General features: G+C 40.5%; 1 pseudogene across 1 annotated transcript; it reads left to right on the top strand.

Annotated features, from left to right (window-relative positions):
* On the top strand, window positions 1-13,724 carry LOC307128686 (immunoglobulin superfamily member 3-like; annotated as a pseudogene). Its single transcript has 8 exons — window positions 1-70; window positions 180-194; window positions 1,831-2,199; window positions 3,901-4,643; window positions 4,756-5,130; window positions 10,074-10,457; window positions 10,871-11,260; window positions 11,686-13,724. The product of its transcript is annotated as an immunoglobulin superfamily member 3-like (transcript).
* Window positions 13,725-13,890: the final 166 nt, after the last annotated feature.

The raw sequence follows: 13,890 nt of genomic DNA, 5'->3' as shown, positions 1-13,890 counted from the left end.
ATGGTACAGTATGAATTAACCGAGGGTGTGTTTGAGTTCTGCAGCAGCCCTGTAGAGCCGGACATCACCGGTGTTCACCTCTGAGGAGATGAGAGAGAAAGAGAAAGGATCGCTCAGATTAAGGATGGAGAGCTTTTGGTGTCGACTGTGGCACCTGCTGCTGTTTCTGTGTCTCACAGGACTCCTGCAGGGAGGTAAGACTCAACACAAGTTCATTCTGTATTCAAATGTACAAATATAAAGCAAAATACTTTAGTTAAAATAATGTTTTTAATCATGTCTAAGCTAATACTTTTTCAAAACAACCACTTTAGCAAAGTTTTAACTATTTTCTGTTGATTTTGATGGTAATTTGGCGCTGGTGGGTCATGTCGTAACACTGCGTAATGAGCCCCTATTAGAACTATGATTCTATTCTATACTTTTAAGAATTCAATTGAGAAACCATGAGAAAAAGGTGAATAAAGACTGAGTGTCAACGTTCAGGAATTATTAATTATTATTATGTTTTGAACTATAATGTATGGCTGTGTATTGCGGTGTGTTTGTTGTCAAAATTCTGTTTATTTTTAATGCTTAAAAAAAGTCATTATTTTATTTGAAAAAGTTAATAATTGTATTTTACTTAAAAAATATTTGAATTTGTCTTGTATATTTTTGATTGTATCAGATGACATTTTAATCTGTCATTATAATGTACTCCACCTATGGGGCATGTTGTCACATTTCACTTCCATTCTTTTGGGATGAATCAAGAAAAAAGGAAACTGTATTAATGAAACAAAACCACATAATTGTACTATACAATTAATTTACAATTAAAAAGTCAATACTCTGAACACCAAATGGATTTACACACACTGAGAAGGTCAAAAAGCAGTGTGTGTCCTGCTCTCCCCTATTTACCATCTGAATCTGACCATGTCATGTCAACAAATAGAAAAGTCAGCCAGCTGTTCATGGTAATTATTGTGCCTTTCCACCCAGAGGTTGCGTTAACCGAAAAATGTTCCATCACTGACAGAATCTCTTCAGCAGTGAGGAAGAAATCTGAAGGCATTAATAAAACAAATTATTTTTAAAACTTAAACATTTTTACATTTTAATCTGGACTTCATGCCCTAGATGATAAGTGCAAATGTTCTGATTTGTTATTGTTCAGTGACACTTTACCATGATACTATCGACTCAAAAATTATGTAGGTATTAGTGGAATTGTATTGGCATGGTTTAAATCATCATTAAACTTATCTGACCGTTATCAGTTTGTAGCAGTAAATGAAGAGATGTCACACCGATCACAAGTGCAGTATGGAGTACCGCAGGGCTCAGTGCTAGGACCGCTGCTCTTCACCCTGTACATGCTACCACTGGGAGATATCATTAGGAAGCATGGTGTTAGTTTTCATTGTTATGCTGATGATGCTCAGCTCTATATTTCTTCACACCCTGACGAAATTTACCAATTCATAAGATTAACGGAATGAATAGCTGATATAAAAAAAATGGGATGACTAGTAATTTCCTACTGCTTAATTCTTAAAAGAGTTTTTAATTATTGGACCAAAAATCTCTGCACATAATAACCTAGAATGCTGTCTAACACTTGATGGATGTTAATAGATTATTGTAATGCTGTACTGGGTGGTTGCCCTGCATGCTTAATAAACAAACCCCAGCCATTCCACAATGATGGTGGGCCTGCGCCTAGACACGCCCATCTTGTCACAGTTAATGTCACTCCACATTTCAGTTTTTTTTTTTTTTACATTTATACTACTTAACAAGTCTTCTTAACAGTTTGCCTGTCTGTCGCATCTCTTCACACAGATCTGTGCTGCGGTCAGCGTCTGGTCCAGATCCAGGAAGGTCCTCTGTATAGAGTGAAAGGATATCCCATCTCCATATTCTGTAATGTTACTGGGTTTAAAGGCCCATCTGAGCAGGATTTTGAATTTGTTCTCAGGACATCAAACAGGGAAATAAATATGATTAGTACTGAAAGGCAAAACTTTGCCTATGCGATATTCTCCAGTAGAATAAGTGAAAAAGATGTTGAGATTGAGAGGTTGTCAGGATCTTCAGTTCTCTTGAAGATCAACACTTTGCTGGAAGGAGATGCAGGTGATGTGTTCTGCCAAACCCCAAACACAGATGGCGAATATTTTGGAAGTTATGAAGCGGGAGTAACACTTAACGGTAAGATTTTCTTTATCTTGAGTGTTTTGGTGATTAATCAGATGATTTTTCCATTGATTATTGACATTTCATTGGCAGAACTATATCTAGAGAAATCCATCCATTGACTTTTCCATTCATCCCAACAGAAGATGATCAGCTATAAGCTGAAGTTGTACATATATTTATTTAAACCACTATTATATCAGCCATCAGTTACTCTCTAGATATTGCTATTGAAAAACACATATTGGTCGACCACCCGTTACTAATATTACTAATAAATCCGCAGTGATGGCCATGGAGTGGATCCAAGACCCAGACCGGTCCTGGACACAGATTGCCCACAAAACCAGCACAGCATGTAATGTGGAGGTCAAAAAAATTGGTAAGATTTATATTTTGTTATTTAAACCAGAGGTTCTCAACTGGTTTTGCTTCAGGACCCAGACTTCACACCTAGTGACCTAACAGAGTTTAGAGTACAAAATTAACAAAGAAATGCCCTTAAAATGTTGCTACTTTTTCACATTTATCTAAAAGTCTCTTATATTTCAAAAGTTTTATGCTCTCTGCTGTCAATAATTTAAGAGTACAAACAAAAAACACTTTCTGTTTTTAGGTGAACCTGTATTTAATGTATTCTGGGTCAATTTATGTTACATGGAGCAGTTTGTACATGGTTTTTGGGGATGAGGGCATGTCACACAGCCTTCCCGTATTAGCTTATACCAAATGACAGATGATTTTCCCTGTTGTCTGTAGATCCCCCAGAATAGACCTGTAATCTACTGTACCATTAGTTACATTTGATGACCAGTTGTCCTTCAGAGAAGACATTGCTAAGACAGCTTGCTCATGCAGGTTTGCGCTCTACAACAGGAAGATCAGACCGTTCCTAACAGAACACGCAACACAGCTTCTTGTCCAGGCCCTGGTTATTTCTAGACTTGACTACTGCAATGCGCTTCTGGCTGGACTCCCCTCTGCGATCCAAACACTTCGAATGATCCAGAATGCAGCGGCACGTCTGGTCTTCAACGAGCCCAAAAGGACCCACGTCACACCACTCTTCATCTCTCTGCACTGGCTACCACTCGCTGCTTGCATCAAGTTTAAGGCACTGACGCTTGCCTACAGAGCCACCACGCGCTCAGCTCCTGCATACTTTGACTCGATTCTACGACTCCACACCCCCACCAGAAGCCTTCGTTCAGCCAAGGAGCGAAGGCTTGTGGTACCATCACAGAGAGGCAAAAAATCCCTTTCCGGAACATTTTCATTCAACGTTCCCAGCTGGTGGAACGATCTGCCCACCGCCATCCGAAATGCTGATTCGTTGACAACATTCAAAAGTCAACTAAAAACTCATCACTTCCATGAGCACTTAACCTCTTAAAAAAAAAAAATCTTTCCTTTCCTCTTTCTACTCCTCTTTCCCTCCCTACTCTAGCCTGTGCTACACTGAGAAATGTACACGGACTAAGTATTTCAGGCACTTGTTGCGCTCACTCGACTCTTCACGACCAATCGCTTGTTGTACCCCCAAGTTGTAAGTCGCTTTGGATAAAAGCGTCTGCTAAATGCATAAATGTAAATGTAAATGTACCAGCTGAGAACCACTGATATATATGATATAGGTCAGATCCGGTGTAATGACTGTGTGGGTACAAAATTGTGTAAGTGAACCTTGTGCATCTCATGCTATTTCCTGTGTTTCAGAAGTGGCCCCTGATGCAGGTTCTTTCAGTGTCTATATGAAGCCCTCAAAGGCGTCACTACAGGTGGGAGATGCACTGGACATCCACTGCAGTGTGAAGGCACAGAATCTTCCTGGTCATTTATTTTCAGTGACTTGGCTGAAGGACCAGAAGAACGTGGCTCAGATCGGATCTTCTGGGATGCTCACCGTGTTTGACAATTACAAAGAGAGAGAGAATGAAGCGGAGATGAGAGCAGTGAAAATCAGTCTCACGGACTACCTGCTGACCATCCGTTCTTCTAGGACTGAAGACCAGGGCCAATACCAGTGTGAAGTATGGCAGGAAAACATGAATGATGATGGCACCTTCAAAAAAATACAGAAACAACTGTCTAGTCCAGAGACTGTGAGCATCACGGCCAAAGGTAACTAATGCTACAGTGCTTCTCCTCTATAGTCAAGTTCAAAGGGCCTTTATCAGTCTCATGGCAACACAAGAAAGACTCGGGCGATTCCTTCAGTGATGTCATTAGCCTGACCAATGAGGGAGTGATGAAAGATGTTGGGACAAAGTATCAGAGCAGACATGTTCAAACGCTCCATTCTCCAGCTGGAAACTTTACCCTGGAGATCGGTGCATCTGCAACACCTGACAGCGGCGAATACAGGTGCATTGTGTCTGAATGGACCGTACAGAGCAATGGCGAGATGAAGAAAGCCAACACCCAGACTCAGCAAAAAGCCATTTCAGTTCGTTCTGTTGGTAAGGAACAGAGAAAATATTTAGATATGCCGACATCTTTGTCATTACTTTGCTCATATTTCTAGTGCATGATACCAGAGAATGAATAATCACTGAAGACGTTTCTTTTCAGAATCTCTAATGACGGTGACCTTGAAAAGTCGTACAGCAAATGTGCCTATAAATTCGTCAGTAGAATTACTATGTACAGTCAAAGGGCCTAAAGTGTCTTTGGCTGTACGCTGGATGTTTCGGCCCCACAATTCAACTGTACAGAGGAATATTTTATCCATACGCCACACTGGAGAAATCATCTGGGGAGCAGATCAGAGAAACTATCAGCTAGCCATTCAGACACAGCCTTCAGCCACAAATCTTTTGCTCATAGTGCCACAAGCCAGCAAGCAACAAGAAGGGCAGTACCAGTGCCAAGTTGATGCCTATCAAAAGAATGTACAGAAAGCCAGGAAGAACTCCAACCCGTTGGCTGTGACTGTGAAAAAACCTGGTAAATACAGCTATTTATTAAAAAAAAAAAAAAAAATATATATATATATATATATATATATATATATATATATATATATATAAGTGTACATTCGGCAATTTTCATGCCACTTTGTATTGTTACAATGTCATGTAATGTGTGCTTTTGTGAAAACTACAGAATGTACTTTTCACGGACAGTCACATTGACGGAGGGTTATTAACAAGTTAATGCAAGAGTTGGTTTGTCACTGAAAATTGTATAGGACTTTGCATGACAGTGGCCCTCCAGGAGCAGGAAGTAGACAGAGTTTAGCTCCAACCTCAATCAAACACCCCTGAACCAGTTAGTCGGGGTCTTACTAGGCATTCGAGAAACTTCCATGCGGTTGTGTTAAGGCAAATTAGAGGTCAACTCTGCAGGACAGTGTCCCTCCAGGAGGTCTGGACACCCCTGGTGTTCTCTTTAAACAGCATAACGGTATAATGGAATATTATGGCTACAGCTTTCTATTCTATATGCGACAACATTTTGCTTCGGGCGGAACTGACAGAACATCAGTTTCTTTCAGTTTTTCCCCTCTGTTTGGCCTAAAACACTGTGAAATCCAATTTGAAATGGTGACTACACCGAGGTTTTTCAGATTTTCCTTTGTCCCTCTGTATTTATGATTCTACAACGCGCTGGATCCTTCGCTGAAAACCGCTAAAAACTCTCTCCCGCTAAACGTTTACTCTTTCAATACTTGCACCTGGGAACAATACAATTTCGACACCATTTTGACTAAAAGTTTGCTAAGCAGTATTTCCTACTAAAGCAAGGAGGTATTTGACTCAGGTCAAGTCTATCCAATAGGAGCGGACTGGGAGTGACCTTGGACTGCAATATGCTCAGTGCACTATGGGTGTCGATGTTTTCCTACCTATTTGGCAAAAGGGAAGAAAACAGATCTTTTTCTCTTGACAACAGGTTTTCTCTAGACAGGTAGCACAGATTTAATTTTCTTTCGCCTTTCTAGTTGGAGTTTTATTGAAAGCCCACTTTGCCAGTTGTGAATTACCCATTTAAAGGGTAAGTTCACCCAAAAATGAAAATTCTGTCATTAATTACTCACCCTTATGTCGTTCGAGACCCGTAAGACCTCCGTTCATATTCGGAACACAAATGAAGATATTTTTGTTGAAAGCTGGTGGCTGAGAAAGGCTACATATAGGCCTCCATTGGCATTCAGTACATTTACACTCCCAAGACCGATAAAAGGCACTTAAAATGTCGTTACAAAGTCCATCTCACCACAGTGACTCTACAATAATCTTACGATGCGACGACAATAGTTTTTGTGCGCAAAAAAAATCAAAATAACACCTTTTTCCAACTTGTTACTGCCTTCCGTGTGTGCCTCCACGACGCATGCGCGAGAATATGACGTAGCGCCGGGGTTCGGGAATCCATGAAATGCACACTTTAGCCCGATTTTGAGAACTACGCCGAGACCTAAAGCACGATCAATGTAGAATCCAACAGCTTAGACACGCGCGTCTTCCTCTGCTTGTCAACAAATCTCTTCTGGGTCATCTGTCCGAACGCTGGATCTGCGTCATATTCTCGCGCATGCGTCGTGGAGGCACACACGGAAGGCAGTAACAAGTTGGAAAAAGGTGTTATTTTGATTTTTTTTGCGCACAAAAACTATTGTCGTCGCATCGTAAGATTATTGTAGAGTCACTGTGGTGAGATGGACTTTGTAACGACATTTTAAGTGCCTTTTATCGGTCTTGGGAGTATAAGTGTACAGAATGCCAATGGAGGCCTATCTGAAGCCTTTCTCAGCATCAACTTTCAACAAAAATATCTTCATTTGTGTTCCGAATATGAACGGAGGACTTACGGGTCTCGAACGACATGAGGGTGAGTAATTAATGACAGAATTTTCATTTTTGGTTGAACTAACCCTTTAAGTATATTCTACGTCAAACGTTTGGACATACTCTTGTCTTTATATTCTTGAACCTCAACCCTTCCCCTGACCCTAGCCATATCCCAACCTGGTCCTATTTTTAATGTGCCCTTGTTATTGTGTAATTACACAAATAAGTACTGAGTAATATTAATGAACAACATGTAGCCAACATGTAACATAGTATTTACTATGATTTGGGTAAAATAAAGTGTTGGCTCCAACCACAATAGCAGCAAATGCAAATCTAGCAAAAACTTTGCAGAACAAGAAGTACGTGTTAGGTGTGGGTGTTGAGAATACACACACAACAAAGGATTAAGAGCAAAAACACAGTATTTATTACAATACACAAACTAAATCTCAGGAGAATAGCGAACACAATGTTATCTTACCATGACCAAACAAAGAAATGAGGAAACTAGGGGCTTATATACACAGGGTAATAAAGAGTGATAAAGGTAAAAACGGAACAGGTGTTAACTAATTAAGAACTTATGAGACCAACTGGGGAACTATGGCAAGCGGGGACACAGAAACTAAACGAAACCGAGCATACATGTGACAGTATGTACACGATAAGCACATGTATCACATGTTAAATTTTGCATTGAAAGTGCATATAATTACAGACACCTAATATGAAGTGGGACAGAGAGTTTTGATTTGTTTAACATTTCTGGTCATACTTCTGTTTTTGACTACTCTCAGAGAGCTTGGCATGGTAATGGATATGGCAATGTTTTTTGGTCTTGGCTGAATAGATTTGCTACGCTGCTGCTGCTTCAGAACAACTACAGGACTTGCTACTGTCAATACATTCACAGACATGCTGCTGCTGCTGCACATTAAACATACATGAAATAACCCCTGAAGCAGATCTGTAGAGGTGGAGCTGGGGATGGTGGAGGGCTGCAGACTGCTAACAGCAACACTATCGGTATTTGTTTGAGTGTTAAGCCGCAGCTCATTGGCTCCAGAGGCCAAAGCAACCAACCAGCTGCGCTTTGTAGATAACGATGCGATCGCATATTAAGGACCTATCAGCCTGCGCCATCAAGAGTTTCATGCTTCTTTTTTCTATTTGTTATTATTATTAAATAAAAGTACAGTAAAACAGTAGAAAATGAGTAGGTCATTTTTTACTATTATTAACTATATAGACACCTGGGGCCTCATTTATAAAACTTTGCGTAGGATTTGTGTCAGAAGTGGCGTACGGATGAAACAGGATGTGCTTACGCACAGAAATATTCGGATTTATAAAACCGTGGGCACGCACATCCTACGCAGTTTTCCCTTAATAAATCACAATCAATTCTAAATGTAGCGCAGCTTTTGCGGCTTCATGTCACGCCCATAGTTGCCCATAAATAGTCTGTGAAATGCCCACAAGTTAATATTCATAATTTGCGAAATCATGGCAAACACAGAGAGGAAATAAAAAAAACGTAACTTCACTCAATGTGAAGTAGAAGTTATCGTTGGCGAGGTGGAAAAGAGGAGAACAATTTTGTTTGGAGGGCACAGTGTGGGCATTACTAATGCCAAAAAGGCTCTTGAGTGGCAAAAGGTTGCAGACGGCGTAAATGCTGTAGCCTCACAACCTCGGACCATGGCCGAAATAAAAAAGAAATGGTCGGACATCAAAGTCGAGGCAAAAAAGCGTCTAGCGCTCCATCGCCAGAGTGTGTCTGCCACGGGTGGGGGAAAGGGGACACTGGAGCTGACCCCTCTTGATGAGGGACTGGCGGCAATTATTGGGGAATCCCTATTAATCCCTATCCCCATTATCTACGTGGAAATGGGAAATAGTTCAGTGCAAATGTAATTTCTTGCAGTTTTCTGAATGGTTGAGACATACGTCATACGTTATTTTATCAAAAATAAAACAAACTAAAGGCATATGCATATGACTCCGTAGCTGATGAATACATTTTTACTATGAAAACAACTTTCCCCAGCGGACAATTAATCTATCTATCTATCTATCTATCTATCTATCTATCTATCTATCTATCTATCTATCTATCTATCTATCTATCTATCTATCTATCTATCTATCTATCTATCTATCTATCTATCTATCTATCTATCTATCTATCTTCCTAATTATCTATCTGTCTATCTAATTGCATCTATATCTGCTCTGCCAGACGGACACATTGACAAGAATATCAGTTTTGTAGGCTACATTATTTCGTTCTGTTTACCATATTATTTATGAGGATGAATTGCATAACATGGCAATATTATTGCAGAACATATTTCACTTTTCTTTTTTCAAATTTGTGTTAATTTGCATTCCTTTTGTAATTTTCGTTTGTTTTAAACTGCTGATCGATCAAACGGGTGTTCGTGTAGGCTGTTAATTGTAAGACTTGCTTTGTGAAGTCTTCGTGTTATTTATGAGAGGCAGTATTGCCATTTCTTTTACACAACGGTCTACAGTTTCACACACTTTCACGTGTTTCTTCCATTTGCCGATGGTGTCGCCATTTCTCATTTCACCCGTTTTTGTGCGTACGCCTGGGTCAGAGCTTGCGTGATGGACCGCACATTTTCCCGTCAAGTTTGCTTTTTATAAATACCAATTATTGCGTAGAGAGCGGCGTACGCCTTCTTTTGTGGGTACGCAACGTTTATAAATGAGGCCCCAGGTCTATCAAAGCACGGCTCAGGCAGCACAAAAACAAATGTGAAACACACAATGCCAACATACATATTTAAGAGACTACTACAAAACAGAATTAAGCAAACTAAATGAAATTCATTTAAAAATAGACGCATTTGTACACATTTGTAAATGTCCTTTCCTGGAGCTCTTGTATTACTTTGAACACTTTCCTTTATTTCTTTAGAGCATATTCCGATTTTCTCTTTGCACATGCTGTGAAAAAATATTACCCACTGTTTTTAGAAAGCATTCAGATAACTGTAGATTCAGCAGTTTGTTGATTTTATCTTGTTTTTTTTTCTCTTCTCCTCACTTTGTAATGACCAACAGTCAGCAAGATGAGCCTGTCCAAACTCAAGTCTCGTCTGGAAACCAATGTCAACACTGATGCTAAGATTGAATGCTCAGTCCTGGCCACAACCACAGACACCTCTCGTTTCATGATAACATGGATGATTGGGTCCCAGATGCTCTTAACTATGGACCTAGATGCTGTTCTCAAGTTTGGCCCCGCAGCTGAACAAGAGATGGACCCGAGAATCCGCATGGAAGTAATACAGAAACAGACCTTCCAGCTGACTGTCCATCAGGTCCGAACAACTGACAGTGGACAGTATCGTTGTGAGGTGGAAGAGTGGCTTCAGGATCCTCTCGGTGACTGGTATTCCCTAAAGAAAATGTCTGTTTCCACTGAGCTTGTTGTCAAAGAGAGAGGTGAGAAAAACACACATTTACTTCACTGCAATGGCCTTTTCACTAAACTGCAATATTTTTAACACAAATAAGTTTTTAATGATTATGTTTCAGGGTCCAAAAAAACTCTTTACTTGGGTAAAATAAAAGTCTAGTTTAAAATACATGCGTCAAGTTCTTAGGAATGTTTTTTTTTTTTTATCTATGTTGGTTTCAAAAGTGTAACAACTACTTTACTGCTTTAAAAAAAGAAATTACAATACAAGATATCTTTTTAATGAGACCTTTTTAAATCTTATGATATAATGAGATTCGGGCAACCCGAAATATAGTGAGTAAACGTAACTATTTTTCAATATATTTGAATAAATTAAGACATTCAGACCAAAAATATTCTTGCTGTCTGATCTTTGTTTTTATGTTTATTTAAACAGAAATTAACCTGCATGTTAAGAATGAGAACAAAATGCTCAACATCACCAATCATGAGGCTGGGTTCACTGTTGACTGTGTCATTGACTCACAGTCCAGTGATGAATCTGCCTTTGAGGTTACCTGGTTCAAGATTCAGGAGGAAGGACCACCAGTCGTTATATTCACTGCCAAACGTGACGGTACCTTACACAGCACAATAAATCTCGATAAATCTCTGGTGTTTGGACGACCACTTGCCACACACTACAAACTGACTGTGCCACAGATCAACCCCACTGATGTGGGGCGATACTACTGTCAGGTAGAGGAGTGGCTTCCAACGGCTAACAACTGGAAGATATTGGCTTCAGATAAATCTGGAGAGCTCTCTGTCCATGTGCACACTGAAGGTAACTATCTAGAAAGTAGCATGTCTTTATACTAAGCAATTTGATCCAGTTTACTCATTTGCACTTGATTGAGTCACTAAATGACCCTGCTCACATCCCTTCAAGTGAGACATGTTTCTGGAACAGCATCCCTATCAACCATTATGACTTTAGGGTTAGGGGTAATGTCTGCACAATGCTAACCAACCAAACATTGACCCCGTGGCAAACCCAAATAAAAAAAGTGGAGAGATTGGGTTGTCTAAAGGGATGTTTCCAGAGTCTGTTTCAGTGACATATGTCATTTAGAAGGGACATTTTATGTTACTCAGAAGAAGAAGAAAAAAACATACAGCATTCAACCATAAATCTAATGTATATACAAAACAGCAAATCTTTATCTTTTCCAAAAAACAACAATCTAACATTTGATTTGTTTCTTTCAGGTGATCCTGTAAAACCGATAGACTGGTTAGGAATAACACTGGCAATCACTATTCCTCTGATTAGTTTGCTTGTATTAATCATAATATTGTTGTTGAAAAGGAAGCACAAGAGGGAAAAGAAAGCCTGTCTGTGGGCTGAAAACCACCCCCTTAACCCTGTGCCGAAGGTGACTTCTGCCCGGTGACCTGTCCACCAGTTACAGTATTAATCATACGGACCTGTGACTTACACAAACTTTTGTTACTGTCACAATTTGTGTGTTTTCAGTTTCTTTTTCATGGACTTTTAATTTGTAGATCATTGTTTCCTGTTTCTTTTGTTCCAGTTATGTCATGGTTAAGGATTTGGTCATTGATTACTCACACCTGTTCCTCATTAGTTCTCAGTGTATTTAATGCCTTCAGCTCTGTCGCTCTTCGTCTGGTGTTGTCAGTGCTTGTGCACTCTGTTGCGTGTCCTTCCTGTTTTGGTTTACACGTTTTTAGATTATGCTGCATTTTAGATCCATTCACATCTTCATCCTCCACTCAGCCGGGACAGAACATCAGACTGAAGAAAGGATTTATTATAGAATGGATCTAGCAGCGGTACAGCTCCTCCTCCTTTCACAGGGGTATCGCTCCCTTGAGGAGCACACAGAGAGCTTTATAGGTCTGGTCCATCTCATTAGATCTGACTGACAGCCTCTGTGTGTTTTCCGGGCAGGACTAAATGCCCACCAAAAAAGGACATGTATCGAGTATGTGGACTGGGTACTTCGTCAATGTGGATCCCCCAATGCTATCGGTTAGTGGGAAGAGGATTTCATCGCGCCAGCAGTTCACCCCATCCACACTTCTGAGACCGTCCAGCCCTTCATCGAGCCCACCCCCACCGCAGACCCAGAGTCAGAGCTCATGCCCACCTAGTGCCAGAGCCAACAGAGACTTCAGTCTCATTTATCCTGGAACCAAAGCCTTCCGTCCAGTCTCACCCGGTGTGCAGGCTGGTTTATACAACCATGTCAGTGGGAGTACTAATGAAGGATGATGAGGCCCTTCCTGCTCCAAGTCTTCATCATCGCTGATGGTGCCACCCAGCCTCCCATTCCCTCCTCCTCCAAGTAAGCTGCCCAGTTCCTCTGTGTCCGCTCTGCTGGTTCCGTTAAGCTCCTCGACGTCTCCTACTCCATTGATTCTGCCTAACAAGACTGCAAAGCCTTAAGCCTCCCAGTCTGCAGCACGCCTTGGAGTGATGATCCCCTGGCTCTGGCTTGGGCCTCCAAGCCCATTACTCCACCTCGGCTCCTCCCTCCCTCGGCTCGGCTCCACCTGGGACTGTCGTCCTTCCGGCTTCACCAGACTCCAGGTCAATCATCGCTCTACCTCTGCCGTGGACTTCCGGGCCTTCAGGTGTATCTCATTCCTCCACCCCTTCAGCTCTGTCGGGCTCCTCCTTACCTGCAGCTCCGCCTCAGTCCTCAGGCACCCCGGCTCCCATAAATGTTGTTTCTTATGTTCAAATAGTGTTAAAAAGGCTTATATTTCAGGCTGGACAAGCCTGTGTGCAAGTGCAGAACTAAGTGCGCGTCTCAGGTGACTGACTGTTTCTATAGCAGATCATTTTATGAGGATGAAAACATGGCTGTGAGAGAGAGAGGCTTACAGTCTTTACAATGGCATGCACTCTATGAAGGTATAGATCATGTGTAATTTTCATTACTCAAAACTGTTTTATAGGGTTTTTCTCAACTGAAAATATTTTGTAAATATGTTTTTGTTGAACAATCCAACAGTCAAATGTTAAATATGGTGCTGCCCTGACTAAGGTCTATTACAATAGGCTATGTCTTTGAAAAGGCTTTTGTCTAAACACATTAAAATGCACAAAATCATGTCATACACATATTCGGCATGTAGCCTATGTGTTTAATGCAATAAAATATTAGTTTTAGGTTTGTGAATTGTTTTTTTAATTATTTTTTTTTACTCTGCTTCAAAATGTACACAGACATTTTTAAGAATTTGATTTAGAAATATAACTTGTCTGATCTGCTACCACACCTTTGTAATGTCATTATTGCCTGTTCATATTCTAGAAATTCCCCCAAAATGCAAATATATTTGATACTGTGACTAACATAGGGCATAGACGTTCAGCATCACTATGGAAACCTCTGGTATTTGCACAACATTTAAATACATTTGCAAAGTCACTTTGGCTGT

This window comes from Gobio gobio (assembly GCF_949357685.1).
Source record: "Gobio gobio genome assembly, chromosome: 7".
Taxonomy (NCBI): domain Eukaryota; kingdom Metazoa; phylum Chordata; class Actinopteri; order Cypriniformes; family Gobionidae; genus Gobio; species Gobio gobio.
Note: the sequence above shows the minus strand (reverse complement) of the source record. Positions and strands in the feature narration are given on the sequence as shown.